We start from the raw sequence: 19,472 nt of genomic DNA, 5'->3' as shown, positions 1-19,472 counted from the left end.
CTGGTACAGTGGTGGAAAGAGAGAAGTGGACTCTTGACACTGCCCACACACATACATCCCCTACATATACATACCCACCACACACATACACACACACACACCCACATACACACTCCCCACACCCCACCCACCCACATATGCCCCCTCACAATACACCTCCCTCACACACACCCACATACACACACCCCCTACATAAGACACCCACATACACCCCACAATACACACACACCCACACATAATACACCCCCCCACACACACACACCCACATACTCCTCTCACAGACACACACACACCCATACCCATACACCTATCACATGTACATGCCTGCACACACATGATACATGGATATAAAAATAATCTAAAAACTATAATTTAAAAACATTTTCTTACAATAGACATATTATTCAACTATATGATAATTTGTCCTAATCCTCACTCCATCAGCCATCTCTGGCCTCAGAACAATCTAGGAAATTAATTATCAATTAATAACTATATATTGCAACCCTGAGTCATTATTAATTTAAATGTCGAAACAGAAACGGCTGTCATGAAATGTATTGCAAAAGAAAGTAAAAAAAAGAAAATTTCACACCTGCTCCTTACAGATATTTCTTTCTTTTCTAATCTCCCCAGTAGTTTTCTTTTGCTTTAGTCACCACTTCACACTCGGGTAAATCAAGATTGACATTGGCAGCCCAACTTCCAAGTGATTTCAAATGTAAGTTTTGTGTTATTTTTGTAAGATTCCTTGCTTTTACACAAAAATTATTTGTTTCTAGGTACCATCAAGATTAAGTCTACAGATTCCCCCACACACTGTAATATGCTTTTTAATGGTTTTATAAAAAATATTTCCTTAGGGGATACAAGATAATATTATGGTGACATAATTTGTTTTACTGTGTGCAATTTCATAAAAACATATATAAAGCAATATTATAGCAGATTAAGTTTCTTATATGAGATTAAATTCTCATTAATATATTTTTAATGTTTTATGAAAAATATTTTAATACAAGAAGTACAATTTCTTCATCTATTTTCTTACAATTGCATTTTTTTGTTTTAGATCATTTTCATTAAGATGCTTTTGGTTTCTTAACCCAATTTTTTTTTCCTTAAAGAAATAATTGGGTCATTTTCCATAATGGCTGTTGGAGGTCTCAGACTAGACAGTATCTCAGCAAAAGTGAAAGCTAGGGTTGAACCAGAGGGTCAAGAGGGTGTTAGGAGATATTAACACGGGACTGAGATTAAAATGTTGTCAGTGATGTTTTATATTTACGGTAACAATGCATTTTTGTCTAAACTGAACCTCATAGGAACACAGCACTGCAAGCCTATGTCCTTTGCACAGCCCGGATTCAAATGAATCATGTTGAATACTTCGGGTCTCTCACTGTGGTGTGAACTGTACGTTCACCTTGTAGTTTATAGGTCTTCTTAATTGCCAATTCTTTAGGCAAAAGTTACAACTTTTATTCACAAATCCTGCTCATCTCATGGACCGGGGCTTAGGGGACCAACCAGATCACCAAACCTCACCAGAGTCGCATCACCACACCACATGTCACCGTGCAACAGGCAACAGCACAGATCTGTGTGGGGAGGCAGAGCTGCTGCTGTGGCTGCTGGGCCATCGTAGCAGAAGCAGGCATGGCAAGCTGAAAGCCACTGCTGTGTTGATAGCTGCCTTCTGGAACGTTTTTTATTATTTTTAAATCTTATTTACTTCTTGTTGTTGTTGTTCTTATTAAAGTCAATATGAAGACAGGGACTGACTTTGAGCCTCTGGATGTTGCAAACTGCAGAGGTAACTTTGGCGCTCAACCTCTGCATAATGACTTTCCTCCTGCTTGCTTACATGTGTGCACATATGGCTTTTGTGTTTGTGTGGAATGCCACAAAGCTTGGCAGGAGGGCCCGAGGCACTTCCATTCAACCTGAAGTCAGTGGTTCATTACTGACTGCTGCAGACGACCTCTATGCCATTAAAATCTCGGAAGAACAAGATAGTCGTGGGTTCTCCTTGACCTTGCTGGCAAATGTTTCACATTAGAGGAAAAGGAAGTCTCCCTAGTACATGGTCAGGAGCTAAACTTTAGCACTATGTTTGATTTTTATATAGGGATAAAATGATAATTGTTCCAATCTTTGGGGAAAAGATTCCCCACGTAATATGATTCCCCATGTAAATATGATTCTCACGTAAGAACGTGAGATCATATTCTCATTTCAGGGTGGCCCTGCTCCTTTATACTGATGACTTACAAGAAATGGGGAAAAATGTCGCCCCCCCCCCCCCGGGAAGAATTGAAAGAAACTGAAGTTTTAGCTTATTTGGTTCAGGCTGTTCAGTATTATTGAAGAATATCAAGGTGGCAAATAGTCAAAGAGCATAAATATCTCTGAATTATGCGTTATTTAAAAAAAAACACTGACCCAGTGGTAGTTTCTCATGATGCTTTCTCCTTCATTCTGAATTTACTGTTTTAGTTATTCAACAAATGCTGTTCCACAAAAGAAACACTTTACATACTGGATTCCTGTTCCCAAAACTCTTGGTCTTGCCCCTAGCAGAAATGTCAGGGCCATTGGTTCAGGAGTCACCTTACCCACTAGTGCACCTGACCCCCAGGGCTGGTGCCTCTCCACAGCCTCTCCTGTCCTTTCCATCCCTTCACATTCACCCTTTGCAGCTGCCAGGGATCTGGATGGGCTCAGCTTGCCTTGCATCTCTCCACCAGGGAAAGCACTGGAGACTTCTTCCCACCATTCAAGGGAGGCACTCCATCTTCCTAACGTCTACACCTCCTCTTAGGAGCCTGAGGTGCAGTGACACCAGCTGACACCCAGGGTCTCCCACCTTCCTGCTCGTACTTAGCTGTTCCTGCCCACTTGTCTGCACTCCTTCCATGAAACCTGACCATCAGCAAAGCCCCTCTGAGCCCTTAAGCCTCTGGGAGACAGAGCCTCCTTTCATCATTTGTAGGGCCTTCTAGTGTTCCTATCTCTAGGTGCAGGAAAACCCAATTTATGGGGCTGTGGTTTAGATATGGTGTGACTGTCCCCTAGGGATCTATCTGTGAGTTGAAATCTACCCTGTACTGGGAGGTGTTGAGACAAGGGAGACTCCCCCAGAAATGGTACTCAGAGGTGAAGCCTTGACACAGGAATTAGGATAACATGAGGTTATTAGCGTGGAGCCCAAGGATTGAAGATTGAATTCTGGTGTCTTTACAAAGAGGATGATTCTCTCTCTCTCTCTCTCTCTCTCTCTCTCTCTCTCTCTCTCTCTCTCTCTCTCTCTCACACACACACACACACACACACACACACAGCAAGTAAGAAAGCAATCACTAGATGTAGCTCCCTTTGACCTTGGATCCCAAGAATTCTGAATGAGCATCATTATCTTCTAAACAGCAGATATTTTGTTGAAGAAACAAAGTGACTGTAATGTGTAATTGTATGTCTCCTATTCAAGCAGTGAACTTCCTGAAGCTGTGAGCTGCCTTTGAGCCGCCTGTGGCATCCACCTGAACTCAGTAGATGTGCAGGAGGTGACAGCTGGGAACTGGACTAGAGGATAGACTAGGGCTTTTGTTGCAGGAAGGGAGTGTGTGTGCCCTCCCCCACCCTTGGGCCTGTGGGCTGCAGCAGGATGGGGGACAACCGGCCCCCCAGAGGAGTCATCTGTAGATGAGGCAGAAACCTGGAAACCAACACTAGAAGTCCTGGCTAGCATGACGCCAGGAGCATGAGGGGTTTGGGCAGAATCCAGGCAGTTAACAAAAGCAAGCAGGTGGAAGCAGGGGCAACTTTTTGCTTGAGAATCTTTGGTCAGTGGTTCACTCAATGGTGTGTTGTGTTTTGTGTTTTTGTTTTTGTTTTTGTGTGTGTATGTATGTATGTATGTATGTATGTATGTATGTATGTATGTATGTATTTGTGTGTATTTAGAGTTTTGACAGAGTGAGGTTTAGTCATGTCTGTGGGTATGGTCAAAGTTGGGAGCATGACTTGGCCACAGAGGCCACCACCTTCCACTATCTCCTCTCCTATCTTGGCTTACCAGTTGAACCTGAGTAGCAAGTCACTCAACTCTGACAGCCTTCACTTCCTCATAGAGGGTGTGGGCTCATAACACCACCCTCTGGGCACTAGACTAGGGTTATCTGGAACAACATCACACAATGCTGGGCCCAGAGTGAGGACTTACCAGTGGATACACTATTATCACTGTAGCTGGCATTTATACTGGCACCATGTTGGGTTATTTTATATAATGACACAGCAGGACTGAATTAATTACAAGGCAAATATAATGTACACCTGGCTCTATTTCAAAGGTCATCTTAAGTCTTTGGAAACTAATGACACAGAAGAGGAAACACTGTAAAAGGCAAGTTAAAAACTATTTACAGGAGAAAACTGAAGTGAAGTTAATGTGAGGAATGCCAGCACTATTCGATTCTCTTGATGATGAAAGTCAAGTCTTTGGGTGTTTAGGAAAAGGAAGTATAGAAAAGATGACACCGCTTAGTTGGTTTGGCCCTAACATCTTCTCATGTCCACTCAAGACAGTAAATTAAAGCAATGAATCAAAGCCTTAGTGGAGGTTTGGGACAACAGCATGTCCCCAGACACACAGGATGTGGTGGTCTGTGAGCTCCCTCGGGATAAATGACAGGGTTCAATTCCCCCGCTGTCAGCAACATTTGCAGTGTTTCTAGCCTTCCCTATTATTCTAGCAGTGTGGCTGGGAGTGGCTGACCAGTAGAGGGATGACTTTTATCATTGGGTTCCAACTTCAGGGCTCAGTGCTTTTGGCTTCTTCTCTTCCATAAAGTGGCTCATAGTTAATCACACTAACAAAGAACCTAATGGGCAGCCCACTTCAGTTTTTCCTAAGGAAGCATTTGATGACTGTCCTCATTCACATCCAACAAATTCAAGTTATTTTAGCTATCACATCCAACAGATTTGTTCCTGCTGACGGCAACTGGGAGACACTCCTTCAAAGTTTTTGGGATAAAATTTTTTCTTTGGGGTGGGAGGCTGGGCTGGAGCTGGGGAGATGACTCAGGGGGTGAAATGCTGGCTGAGTAGGCATTCAGCCTTAATTTGGATACTCTGCATCCACGAAAAAGATAGGCATGGTGGACTGTGACTGTAAGCCCGGTACCAGGGAGGCAGAGATAGGAGGGTGCCAGGGCCTTGACACCAGCCAGCCTAGCTGAGTTCCTGGGTCGGGGACAGATTGTCTCCAAAACCAAGGCTGAGAATGACAAACATAGAAAAACAGCTGACACCGACCTGACATTGACCTCTGGCCTCCAGATGTGCACACCAGGGAAAGCCCATCTGCACACATGTACACACACATTCATGTACACACACACCCTACAAGTTCTCAACTTATTATTTTTCCCAGACAATGAGAAATGAATCTTATGTTAAAATTTCAGAAAAAAATGCTTGTAAAATTGATTCAGCATAGTAATTTTGGCAATGGGGAGTTTGTAGTTCTATGGGTTATAACACGATAACAGTTAAACGTTTTACTGTTCGTCTAAACAGTTTCTTTTAAACTGTAGGGTATAGGAAAAGGGCTATGACAGTGATGGGTCATGGGGAGCTGGCTTTGGGCTGCCACCCTGCAAACACTGATCTACCTCTGTCAGGGTCCTGCATGACAGACCTATCATGAATAGTCGAAGACATCAAGACAGAGAAACTTTAATGATCTGAGCAAAAAACACAATGATGGCAAGATTCAAAACCACACCCGAGTTAGAGGGGATCTGTTTCACTCCTACCACTCCTGTGTCTGCTGTTAGAGACCTCGAGTATGATACACAGAGAGCACCAGAACGGACATGAACTGTCCTTAGCACTCAAGTTCACTTCTCTTTACACTGAAGTCAGATATAACCCAGCAGGCAAAGCAGAGAACAGCTCCCTTCTCAGCTCCTGGGAACTGGGGATTTCAAGTGCAGGAGAGGAAAATGAAGAGAAACTTCTGGAAAAGCTGGGTGTGGCAGCGTGTACCTGTAGCTCCGCCTCCGGGGGATGAGTAGTGGTGTCAGATCTGCTGAGCGGGCTGGCCAGGGTGCCTTGCTAGACTGAAGAGCACCAGGTCTAATGAGAGACCTTGCCTCAAAAACTAAGGTGGAGAGTGATGGAGGGAGAGGCCTGGCTTCTGAACCCTAAACACATGTATGCACCTACCCACCCAAAGAGGGACACATATATATGCAGGTATACACGAGAACACACAAACGAGCATGCGCATGCACGTGTACACACACACACACACACACACAAACTCCAAATTCCATTCTTGTTTCCACCTCTCTGATTTTCCCCTACTGAATACAGTTTTTATAAATACTTAGGTTATTATGTGTAGTAAACATAAATGTCCTTCTTTATGGGTAATAAAATATGTACTATTTTCCTAAAAACAGCAATACACTCTGATATTCCCTGACAGTAAAGGTTTATGGACAGTTCACACCTGTTTTTACCATCCATCCCAACTGTAGCGCATGTAAATTCATTGTTCAGTCTGAAGGGTTTTATAAACCCTGAGTAATGAACTTCCATCCATTCCAAAAGACACAGACTATAAAATAGCACGAGATGTCATCAAGCAGTTATCTGATGAAATATTCCCCTCTCCCCTCCATCTGCATAAGCGCAGACTGAGTCTCAAGTGTGCCTACCGCTACAGATAGACGAGTCCTTTCACATTGTGATGCTTGTGGCAGAAGCATGTCACCAGCACTGTCCCTCAAGCCTGGGAGTGAAGCCACACGGGTGTCCTGCTGAGGGCCTACGCTTGGCTCCACAGGATGGCTTGGTTTACAGAAGACAGTGAGGTGGAAGCCACCATGTGCCTGGCCTGCTGCCCTGGGGAATATCTTTGCTGGGTGCTGTTGTCTACAAAGCAGCATGGTACCAGTGCAGTGTGGACACTCCATGTGGAGCCTCCTCATGCACACCTGCAATAGCTCTGTTCCCTGCTCGGACAGCATGGTGCACCCCACGCGTGAGCAGAGCCGTCTTCCTCATCCCTTTACAGGCAGATTTGTGGCTTTTCTGGCTACTACCAACAGGAAACAGGGCCTGGAGACACACTCTTTCTTCTCTGTGGAATCTGGGTTGTACAAAGAACTGAGGAATTGGGCCGGAACAAAAGACCTGTTCCAGCCCAGAGTACATCGCTCTAGCAGGGAGGAAGGATGTTAAAGAAACACCATGTGCCATGGGACCTTTAGGAGAGGCCTGATGAAAGCGTAGGGAGGTAGAGAGGGTATACAGGGACACAGGCAAAGAGAGTCCTGAGAGGGAAGGTATGCAGAGATGGAGATGAGCTGAAGCTGTGAGGAGCAGTCAGGTGACTTGGGACCACAGAAAAGGTGATCACCTTTATCTTCAGTGTCAAGTAGGAGGCTGAGGAGGGTTTACAGGTGGCACAATTGGTCTTCTGTTTTGGTTGCCCTTTATACAAGGTTTGGTGGGCCTATACCATCTAGGTAGAATGAGATCAGAGTGTCTTGGTCTAGGGGGACAGAGAAATGAAGACAAAGCTGGAAAAATAAAACAGCAGAAGTTGGTGTTGAGTGTGAAAGAGTGACAGAGGGTATGCTCAGACTACTGGCCTGATAGCTTGATGGCATTAATCACAGACATTGGGACATTGCAAAGCTTTGAGGGACAGGGAGGAACAAAGATTTGCCTTTGTCCACATTAAAGCTTGATACTTTGGAGGTGACTGGAGAAGGCAGATGTCTCCACACAGCCAGAAAGAAGTCTAATACAACACAAGAGACTGGAAGAGAGATCCTATGATGCCACCAGTGCTACAATACTGTTTTGTTTCATGTTTGAAAATATCCACGGTAAGATTGACTTAACCTGCTGAGTACACTAAGAAACCTAAGCAGTAAGGTTATGGCTGCTGCTCTTTAGGCTCCTTGTTGGATGAGCACTGTTCATTCTGGTGCAGCAGGACTCGCTAGGAGCAGGGCAGGGCAGTCCCGGGGCCTCCTTCAGTGACCCCAGCACCTTTCTGAACCAGGTTTGCTTTTGTCTAAGGTGGCAGAGGGACAAATTCAGCCCTGGAAGTGCTTAGCCTTTTATAATCCTGGAGTGTCTTTGGTTGCGGTGATTCAAAAGCTTCAAGGCAAATCTGTTGATGAAACACTAAGTTTGTGTGTACTAGGAATATCCCATAGTTATCAGTCTGTTGTCAATGCTGTTATTGCCAGGGTCCTAGCACGAGCAACACCAGCCCAGTCAAAGAACACCACTTTTTTGCTCTCTTGAGTCTGTTTCCTCAGACATTGCTTTCCACTCAGCTGCAGCCCATAATACCTGGTTACAAATGAAGAAAGCTGATTCCTTGTGCACACGTTCCCTATCTTGTAACTCAACCTTCCCTTTTGGACATTCTCAACAATTTTGTGTGTGTGTGAGTAGAGAATTCAGGCACTAATTAAAACACACCCCATCACCAAACAGAATTGCGAATGGCGACATCTATTTCTTTACAACACACACACACATCCACAAAGCTGATATTTTTTTTTATTCTTAAAATTAATCTAAATGTGATTTTTTTCCTGTGAAGATGATGTCACATAATAATGAGTAGACTCTGTTCAAAATGGCTTTTGGGGGACTAGAGAGATGGTTCAGTGGTTAAGAGCATGTGTTGACACTGCAGAGGACTGGGGTTCAGTTCCCAGTATGCCCATGGCCATTCATAACCCCCTGTAGCTCCAGTTCCAGGGGCTCTGATGCCACATTCTGACTTCCATGGGCATCAGGCACACATATGGTGCACATATGTACAGGTAACCAAAACACTGATACACGGTGAGGTGCGTTGTGTGGCACATCTTCCCTCAACACAGGAAGGGCCTCTTGGGTCTCATAACAACTACACAGAAACGGAAGAGGAAGGAAGCTCCTGGACAGACTCCTGACCAGCATGCATGAGGCAGCTGCTGGCCCCGCAGCACAGTGGTGGGATGGGGCCTGGAGGCCCAGGAGGACTTGATGAGCAAGCAGTCTGGTGCCTGTGTTTTACAGGAGGAAACTGCTGCTTCTAACAGTTTGGGTTTTTGTTTTTTTATGACTAAAATGAAGTGAAGAAAAACATACAACTAGTTGGGCTGTGTCTTTTAAATCCAAAACCAATAAAATGAGTTTTCTTTAATTAAAAGATTGGAGGGATATGCTTATTTTACAGAGGCCAAAGTGGAGGCACAGGAAGAAGCATGGGGCTCTACACTTAGGATGTTCCCTCTCAGCTTCTAAGAAGATGTCTGACCTGATGGGGACAGAGGGACCATGGAGGTTCTTTCTGCCCAGCTGGCTACGTCCAGTGTGTATTAACACGGGTACAGCATGTGTGCCCCATTACCATCTTGAACTTTCCGTTGGTGTTATTTTGGTGGAATTTTTCTTCTATGGTGCATTGGTTAAAATATCTTTATGAATTGTTATAAAAGAAGACTGTACTATTTTCTTCAAGTAACCCAAAGAAGAGATTTTATTTTCTACTTAAGAAAAAACGCAACAGCTGAATGGTCTTAATAATAAACCTATTCCTCCATGACTACTTATGTTCTCTCCAGTATTGGTTTGACTGTCTGTAGTGTGGGTGTAGGGTGATGTCTATGTGTAGGGTGCATTTGTGGTGGTGGGTATGGTCACCCAGGGGTTGATGTTGTGTGTCTTCCTCTGTTACTTGTCACCTTGATTTTTGAGGCAGGGTCTCTCACTGCACCCAGACTTCATGTTTTTAGCTACACTTGTTAGCTAGCAAGTCCCTGGGATCCTCTTGTCTCTGCCACCCCAGCATTTGAGTTACAAGCATGTGACACCATACCCAGCTTTTACATGGGAGTTGGAGGGCCCAGTTCAGGTCCTCATGCTTGCAAAATAAGTGTGTTACCCACTGAGCCAATGCTCTACCCTAGTGTTTTTGCTTGTTTGTTTTTACTCCTTTAATATATATTTTTCTACCTACAGCACTTTTTTTTCCCCGAGACAGGGTTTCTCTGTGTAGCTTTGGAACCTATCCTGGCACTTGCTCTGGACACCAGGCTGGCCTCAAACTCACAGAGATCCACCTGCCTCTGCCTCCCGAGTGCTGGGATTAAAGGCATGTGCCACCAACGCCTGGCCTACCTACAGCGCTTTTACACATTCTTGAGAAACCCGATCTGCTTTTTCTGGATATAATTTTATCTTTAATGTTTTAGAGACTTCATTTTAATAAGACAAGAAAGCATGCTGTCAATACATTGGCCAAAGTTAATTGAATTTGGAATCCATGCAATAGTTGGATAAGGCTCACTTCTTTCCCTATGCTGTTTGTTAAATTAGTAGATCCAAAGGTTAGCTCAACTTGGCCTGACATGATGAATTTCAACTACATGCCATTATCTTGTGAGTGCTGTATTCTGCTTACATTTTGGAATTACTGAATTATTGAATATAATGTTTGTATTCCATCTTCAAAATGACGGAATTTTGATGGTCATTTTCTAGCCCAGCTTGAAACAAAATTGAATTAAATGTACATTTTCTAGATTTCATGAAACAAGCACTGAGGCCCTGCAAGCACATCTTTCATTTGCACACTGACCGGAAGAAATGCTTTCTCTTCCAGTCCCTTGGCAGTTCTGAGTCTACCTCTCATTCCATCGTTTCCTGTCTTAAGCTGTTGTGTGTGTGAACTACAGACGGAGCGAGGTCACATGGGTGGGGACTGGAAGAGAAAGCATCATCCATATGTTAGATGACTTCTCATTGAGAATGAAGACATCCTAAAGTGAGCTTGCCTTTCCTGAAAAGTGACCACTCCTTCCATCCCTGTGTGCAGCATGGATGATTACAACTACAATCCATCAATCTGAGTAAGACCAAGGCATCAGGACTGCCACAGACAGCAAGCTCAGTCAGGAGCACGCATAGGGATATGCAGTAGAGATCACTTATGGAAGTCAAGAGTGAGATGGTCCAAAGGTTTAGAGCAGGACATGTCAGAAAAATGTTCCCAGGGCTGGGTAATTGCACTGATGTGGCAAATACATATCCGTGCAGCTGCCAGATCTTGGGATAACAGGCCATTATCTACTGTGGCAGTAGCTATTCAGACTAGAAATACAGGGAATATGTGTTGAAAAGGTACAACTAGCCTAGCCATGGCATTTTTTCAGAGAATTGCTGTGGAGTAACCCTTTTGCACATTGTGAAGATGTTTGCTCTCATTGGTTTACTAAAGAGCTAACTGGTCAATAGCTAGGCAGAAAGAGATTAGGTGGGAGAGCCAGACTGACAGAATGCTGGGAAGAGGAAGGAGAGTAGGTTGACAGGAGATTTGGAGAGAAGGAAGATGAACATGCTGTGTTAAAGAAACAAAACATAGATTAATATAAGTGGGTTTATTTAAGTTGTAAGAGCCAGTTAGTAACAACCCTAAGCTATTGGCCAAGCATTTATAATTAACAATAAGTCTCCATGTCATGTATTGGGGAGCAAGTGGTCCCAATGAGAAAACTCCACCTACAGAGAATGCTCACAAACACATTCTATGAAGTGAGACAGCCCCTTGGAAACTTGAAGTGCAATGGAAACTTCTCATGATGCAATAGTGGACCACAACATAGACTAAAAGTTCCTACCCTCCTCTGTTACTTTGGTTTAGGGAATCAGAGAAAAGAATTCTTCTCCCAAATAAAATAATACAAGAGCAATCAATCTGTACACACTGGGCCTTCTCTCTTAGGAAGCTTTTACAATTAGCTGAAGATGCAACTCATTTTGAAAGCCATCAGAAGACTGATAGTGTACAGAGAACATGGAGAAAGGCATGTTAGAAGAAGGACGGACACACACACACACACACACACACACACACACACACACACACACACAGCTACAAATCTCCAAGGATGGCAAAGCCTTTGACTGACTGATAACTTCATAAAAAAGCTGAACTGAAGGGGAAGGCAGTCGCAACTGAATAGAACTCAGAAAATCAAAGTCCATCATCTCAGGGAACAGGCATCAAGGCACTGGAGACAATGAAAAATGAGTTGATGAACAAGGAAAAGGGTAAAAGAAAAAGTTACAGAAATGGAGATCAAATTGGAAGGAGCAAAGGAGAAGACCTCTTAAAAACTCAGTAAGGAGATAGGCAGGCAGATTGTAACGGGCATGGTGGAGCACGGGGGTAACACCAACGCCGAGGTTCACACACTGAGCACAGCCTGAGTGACAGGCACAGTCACATCTCAAAACCAAAACCAGGGATGGGGAGACTACTCACAGAGAAAGTGCTTGCCATGCAAGCAGAAGGTCCTGAGTTCAAAGCCCCAGAACTCAGATAATTCTGATGCAAACGTGTGTATCTGTCATCCCAGTGCAATGGTGAGATGGAGATGGGGATGGAGAACCCCTACAGCTCCCAAATCAGAGAGAGAGAGAGAGAGAGAGAGAGAGAGAGAGAGAGAGAGAGAGAGCAGCAATCCACATGCCACATGTCCTGCTTCTGAGGGAGGTTTGGGTAAGGAATAAATTGCAAATGACCACAGCCTGAAAGCAGGCAGGTCATGACCCTGAGGGACTTAGCTGAAGCCCAGTGGGGCTGGGGTTGTAGCTCGAAGCTCTAGGAAAAAAAAAAAAAAAGGGTGGGGGGAAGCAAGGGACTTAGCTGTCAAGAAGAAACATGAGCATTACATTGAACTTTTGATAACTTTCTTCTGAAAGAAATGAAGCAAGTGGCTTTGATTATAGCAGAAGTCTGAATTAATAATGTTTGTAAATAAAATGCTTCTAGTTTTGAGATTTTAAACTGCAGATTATCCGAATAGAAGATTATTATGTGCAATACTTCAATATTTTCAAATCCCAAGTGACTCCGGTATTCCGTTAAAATTAATGTGCTGCCTTTATATGTCATTTGGATAACCTTCTGTTCTCTTAAAATTAATATTTTCCCAAGCCACACATCGGGAATATCAGCATCTTATCTGTTATATGTTCTTCTAAGAACTAAAAGTGGTTTGGCAGTAAATAATTGTGCTGAATATTTCTTGCCTCTCCTCCTCTGCCACTGTAGAAGCAGTTTGGGAAATATCACGAGTGTCTCCATTACACGTGGATTAGGAATTTGTCGGGAATGTGCTAAAGTCTGCTCTCTTCGTCAGCCTTCACTCAGAGCAAATAATCCACATCTTATAGGGACTGGCTTGATGTTTTCTGAGAATAAGTTATTTTAAAGCATTTTGGAATAGTTGAGAATTAAGAAATATTGGTATAAGTGGGATTGATACATAGAGTGATAATCACTTTTAACCTGGTGTTTTAGGTTCTCCAAGACATCCCCTGACTCAACTCTGGGTCGCATCAGGTTCTTTGAAGGTGTTTTGAACGACATGAGGAATGAGTACGGGATTGTGGTCCTGTGGGGGAACCTGCACTCTTGACAATATGTCTCTCAGTAGAGCTGGGACTTAAGATGCTTTCTATCCTCTCACAGGTTGACTCACTCCTGGTACCAGACGGCCACCATGATGCTCACAGGCACTAAGTTACTTGGTAAATGAATGAACAGACTCATTGGTTACTAGGACGTTGAGGTTTGGTTGGCCAGGCTCTGGGCAGGCAGCTCTGACACCTGGGCCTTTTCTGTGGTAAAGTTGGGCATAGAGAGGACTTAAGGCCAGGAAGGGGGAAGCTGTTCTTTAAGTGGTGGGGGACAGGGACTTGCCACACTTTTGGCTGATAGCCCAACACTGAGCACAGATGGAGTAGCAGGAGCCTGGGATAGGTCAGGCTGGGTGCCAAATTGTCCTGACTGTGAGATTCTGAACAAACCTTAACTTTCCCAGCTTCCCAGCAGCAGAGGGTGGGGCGACACATGCATAACCAAGGACACAATGGAGACAGGTTAGGGAGCTTCAAGGCTAGTGCCCCTTCCCCCCACAGGTCAACACAGAGGTCTCGTGAGTTAGCACACTGTCAGTCCTGAGCCTTCCTTCTGACCTCTCCCTGTCAGTGGTGCAGAGCTGGTACACAACAGGCACACAGGCAATGTGGAGGAGAAACCTGCTGGAAGGGTGACTGGACTCCCCGACGGATAACGTGAAATCAGCTGGCCCAGGGAGTGTCAGAGAGACCCCTCTTCTAGCAGCATGGCCTCACTTCATCAGAACCTAGCTGATCTGATGTAATTAACTCCACTTGCTGAAGACATGAGCCGAGGCCTAGGCAGGTGAGTTTAAATTAGGGTCGTGTCTGGACTTGGGTAAATCTGGGGCAAGATGTTTCATTATACCTTGATCCTCACTCAGCTGTAAAAGGGAGTTAAAGGCCTAGTGAGAAGTTAAATTACTTCTCTAAAAACAACAACAAAAAGCCCCTTTGAAATTATAAAATATTGACACTAACCAGAAGGCACAATAATATCCACGCTAGCATCGCAAATGAAATCTAACCCAGCTTTGCCTGGCTGTTTGTTTTCAAAGCAATGTCAAATTTCTTATTTATCCACCTTAGCGGTGCCCTTTATCTGAAAAATATGTAAATCTATTTAAATCAATTTCCTGTAATACCACACAAAACAATAATCATATTAGTATCATTCATGATGCACTAATAACATGAACATAATTGCATTCGAATATGAAATTGCTAGGTAATAGGCCTTTCATAAATTGTTTTGGGGGGAATGCCATTTTTAACCTTACTCTAGGTCATTAGTTCCTGAGAGCAGTGGGGAAATATCTCGTATGCCCTGTGAGACAGTTTCCCCTGTTGCTGCCTGTACAAGGGAGACTGCTAAAAGCTCTTGTCACTACAAGGGTGTGCGTGTAGAGCCGCTTGCATCTCAGGATAGGGGGCCCTTCACTGTGGCCTTCTCAGGCACGATCCTCACACACCACCCTGAAGAGTGTCACATGATCCTCACACCCCACCCAAGCATAGAGTCTGGGGCCATGCTCTGGTGCCCTGGTGTTCCTTGGGGAATGAGGTCCTGTGTTACAGTGACTGCCTCCTAGGCACTTAAGGCTTCTGGCTCTCTTTCCTCCGGGTTTTGGCCAGAACTTACAGGTCTGTATGTGGCAGGGGGAGGCAAAAATATCTACCTTAAGAATTGTTAAAGCCTGAGGCCTTGGGGCAAGAATAAACATTTATTTTTCACACTATCAGGCAAATTCGTATTTCAGGCAAGCCAGATCTATTTCTTCCCTGAGAAACATCACTGAAGGCAGAGCCTGTAGCATGCATGTCTGGATGGGACCGGTGCAGGGAAGGACACGATGATATGCCCATGGTACATGGGAGTGGCAGCCCATGGTACATGGGAGTGGCAGAGCTGAACCATAAATTGCTTTCGAGGGCATGTGCTAATTTATGATTTGTTATTGGACATGGAAAAAGAGAGGTGGCGTTGCCACTGAGTGGGCCAGAGATTCAAGTGTGACCAGGCACTGTGAGCTGCTGGGTAATTACGAAGCTACTGTGAACCTACATGAAGCAGATTCCCCCTCCGGGGACCCCGTGAGGCAGAGGCAGGAAGAGACTAAGGAAACACTTTCTGTTAAGTTAATTTCCCTTGAAAGGTTTTTGATTTTTTTTTTTTTTAAGCACTTTACAACATAAATGATATTTCGGTGGAGAATGAGTTCCCCTTGCTTTCTCTCAAATTCAGAATGACACAGCAGAACTGTGGGGATTGAATAAAGACAGATAGCTCAAAATCGTGGGCTGGGGGCATTTTTCCAGAGTTCAGTTTATTACAGGGTACATTCCTATACATTTGTGGCAGCTTCCCCTCCATGTGCAAAGATAACACCAATAAACAACATCGAAACTAGAAGCACGGGTCCAGGCAAAAATGTTCGTAAATTTATCTACCCATAGCTTAGTAGAACCCAAGTCGCAGGCTCCATGGGCTGGAAGGCTTATGCATTTACAGTTGAGGACTTTCTGTGGACTAGATTGCTACTGGATCCTGGGAATCTATGGAGAGGCTAATGCCCTGAGAGAGGACAGTGTGTTCCCTGCCCGGTAGAAGGGCAAGGAGGCAGAGGAGAGGTGGCTGGCAGGAGGCAGAAAACGGCTTGGGGCCCCATGGATGGGGAATCAAGACATAGAAGGAGGGAAGGAGGTCTTCTGGGGATGAGTCATACATCCTGTTCCTAGGATGGCAAGGTATCTGTCCTGATACAGTGCCACACTTACTACAAGCTATTTTAATACACTGTCCAGACAGGTGATTGAAAAAAAAAAAAAAAAAGTCCTGTACATAATACCCCCTCACCTACAGGGCCCTGAGACCTGGGGGAGGTACAGTTAAGCAGCAAGCCAGCATGCCTGTGTCCCCACGTCCCCAGGGGTACACATGCTCTGGAGCACGCTGCAGAGCAGCCTCCTGTGTGAGCTCTTTGAATGCAGCTTTGGGAGTGGGAGAGGAAGCTGGCAGACAGGAAGCCTTCTCAGTGGCCGGCACTGAAGGAGGTCAGGGGATTGTCTCATTCTCGGCAACCCCAGCGGTGTTCTTTCCCTGTCACTATCCAGGGATGGCCACAGGGTCCCACTCAGGGCCCCCAGACTGCATTTGCATAACACATTTACATCTGAAGGGAGCGCACAGATTGGCAACTCCCGAAGCTTCAGCTACACCAAGATTTCTACAATAGCAATTAGGAACTGAAATAGAACGACAATAGCCACAAAAGTACAGTTGCCAGAGCTGTGGGAAGAAGGAGCAGAAAAATCTCGGCGCTTTAGAGGGCTGAGCTGTGAGTAATAGCAGAGCTGGAGACCAAGCAGCCCTTGTTCATTGTGTGCTGCTGGGGAGGCCTGAAAGGGACCAGGACAATCCCCACCCATGTGCTTGGTGTCCGGAAGGAAAGGGGGGAAAACTAGGGGTGGGGCAGGGGCCTGCCAGGGACCTGATGATGGGAAAGGGGCTCTGGGGATGGTCTGGATGTCAGTGAACAGAGTGCCTGAAATACTTGGGTGTTGGGTGACACTGAAGAGGGGTCCCAAAGATGAATGCAGATGCCTGAGCTGGAGGAGCCGAAGGGCTTTCTGGCTCTGTGATGAGTGGAGAATCCTCTTTATGAGGGTGTCAGTGTTTCAGCCCCGGGACTCAGGTGGCCTTGCAGAGTGCTGCAGCATGGAAAGGGTCTTCCTTTCTCCCCAGCTTCCCTCCCCCGCCCTCAGCCTCAGAGGACAGCTGTGGTAGGACTCCTCACCCAAATGAGGAAGGGACAGATGCTGGGGGGTGGGGGTGGGGGAGACACATGGAAAAGGCAATGGGTAAGAGATTAAAAGATGAGAAGCAGCTCAGACCCTGATGCCAGAGCAGAATGATCTAGAAGCTAGTCTCCTCCCATGCCCAAAGTGAGGCACAGGTGGTGTGGCAGGAGTGATGGCAGGCTGGGTCAGTTGAGTCAATAAATGGGGACCTGAGAGGACCCAATGGCATCTGGAGGATGGGAGCTGTGACAGAGACACTTCTAGGCCAGGCACAGGTGTCAGTGGCTGATGATGTCATCAGGTGACCTGGGTTTGGAGGACCCATGGGGGGGTACATCTAACTGGTCTTCAGCCTCATTATAGTGGGCAGGGACAGTTGGGTAGTGGCCTCGGGAGCACAGAACTCTGGGAGAGCTCCCGAGAAGCCAAGGTGTGGTCTCACCATGGTTAGGTCCTGCTGCATTCCAGATGGGTTGTACCCAAGTTAACAGTCTGCCTGGCTTGGGAAAGCACACAGGGTTGGGACCAGAACTCTTGAGTTCGGGGTCTCGTGGGGTTCTTAAAGATACTGAAATATGAGGCACCGTCTGTTTCCTTATCATAATAAAAAGCAAAAAATAAGAAACCACAATGTGGCTGTGTGGTGGTGGCGCATGCCTTTAGTCCCAGAACTGGGGAGGCAGAGGCAGGTGGATCTCTGAGAGCCCCAGATCAGCCTGGTCTACAAGAGCTAGTTCCAGGACAGCCTCCAAAGCCACAGAGAAACCCTGTCTCAAAAACAAAAACAAAAACAAAAACAACAACAACAACAAAAAAAAACCAAAAAACAAAACCAAAAAAACCAAAAATCAAAAAAAATAAAAATAAAAATAAAAGAAGGAAAGAAAGAGAGAAAGAAAGAAAGCACAATGTGTTTAACGGGTAGGTTCATTGAGTTCAGTTTAAAAATTGGAACAGGGATGGTTGCTTAACAGTGTTCTGAAAATTCTGGTTAAATGCAAAGAAACATGAAAGAAATGACACTGAAATGGTCATCTCCCTCACGATTTATAAATTTAGTGACAATGTTCCTGAGTGGGTACACAAATTATTCTCACGTGTAACAGATTTCTGTAATCTAGCCAGGACATGAAGAAGGGAGGAGTATATCAGGCTCAGACAGGATGCTGGTCCTCAGAGAACACGTCTATTGGAGGAATGATGACAAGGGCCAGATATGAGCTTCTCTGTGGCCAGTGCTTTGGTGTCTTCATTGCTCTGTATCAGTTGCATCAGACTCCCATTAGGAAGGAGTCTCTTATATGAATGGAATGTCCTTTAACAGTATCACCCCAAGTGTAGTACACTGTTTTTCTGAGTCTAGCTTCTTTTCCTTTACATGGTGATTTCCAATTCTATCCATTTTCTTTCGTTCTTCTTTATGGCCAAATAGTACTCGTGTGTGTGTGTGTGTGTGTGTGTGTGTGTGTGTGTGTGTGTGTGTGTGTGTTTGTGTGTGGTTTTTGTGTGTGTTGTCTGTGTATGTGTTGTGTATATGTGTGTGTTTGTTGTCTGTGTATGTGTTGTATATGTGTATTGTGTGTTGTCTGTGTATGTGTGTGGTGTGTGTATGTATGTGTGTGATGAGTGTGTGTAGTATGTGTGTGGTATGTGTGTATGTGTGTGTGGTGTGCGTGTGTGTGTGTGTAGTGTGTGCATGCACATGTGTGACTTTACCTGGGCCGATTCTATACCTCAGTTGTGGGAGAGAGTACTGCGGCTGACATGACAGACATCTCTGACATGCTGATAATGCTTCTGTTGGCTTTGCTACATTAGTGGGACAGTCGGGCACATGGCTGCTGTGTTCTCAGCTTCTGGCAGAACTTCCTTACTGATTTCCATGGTGGCCCTCTAGCGCACATCCCTACCAGCTGCAAGTGAGGGCGCCTCTTCTGGCATCCTCTCCAGCCCTTTTCTGGATGAAGGCCATTGTGACCAGGATGAGATGGGATCTCAGCGTGTTTAGTTTGGATTTCTCTGGTGGCTGAGCGTGTTGAACAAGTTCTCATGTGTTTACTGGTACAACTACTACTGCTGTCTCTCCTGCAGCTGCCACTCTTCGCTGCTGCTTCTGCTGCTGCTTACTTGTTTCACCAAACGTCATCCCTTAGGACAAGGATTTCCTGAGT

At 45.1% G+C, this 19,472-nt stretch overlaps 1 protein-coding gene across 1 annotated transcript in view; it reads right to left on the bottom strand.

Moving 5' to 3' along the window:
* The window catches only part of Pacrg (parkin coregulated), a 420,277-nt gene that overhangs the window by 17,938 nt on the left and 382,867 nt on the right, over positions 1-19,472 (bottom strand). The window lies entirely within an intron of this gene.

Source organism: Cricetulus griseus, chromosome 2 (genome assembly GCF_003668045.3).
Source record: "Cricetulus griseus strain 17A/GY chromosome 2, alternate assembly CriGri-PICRH-1.0, whole genome shotgun sequence".
Classification (NCBI taxonomy): Eukaryota; Metazoa; Chordata; class Mammalia; order Rodentia; family Cricetidae; genus Cricetulus; species Cricetulus griseus.
The sequence above is the reverse complement of the archived record's forward strand: the minus strand, read 5'-3'. Positions and strand labels throughout refer to the sequence as shown.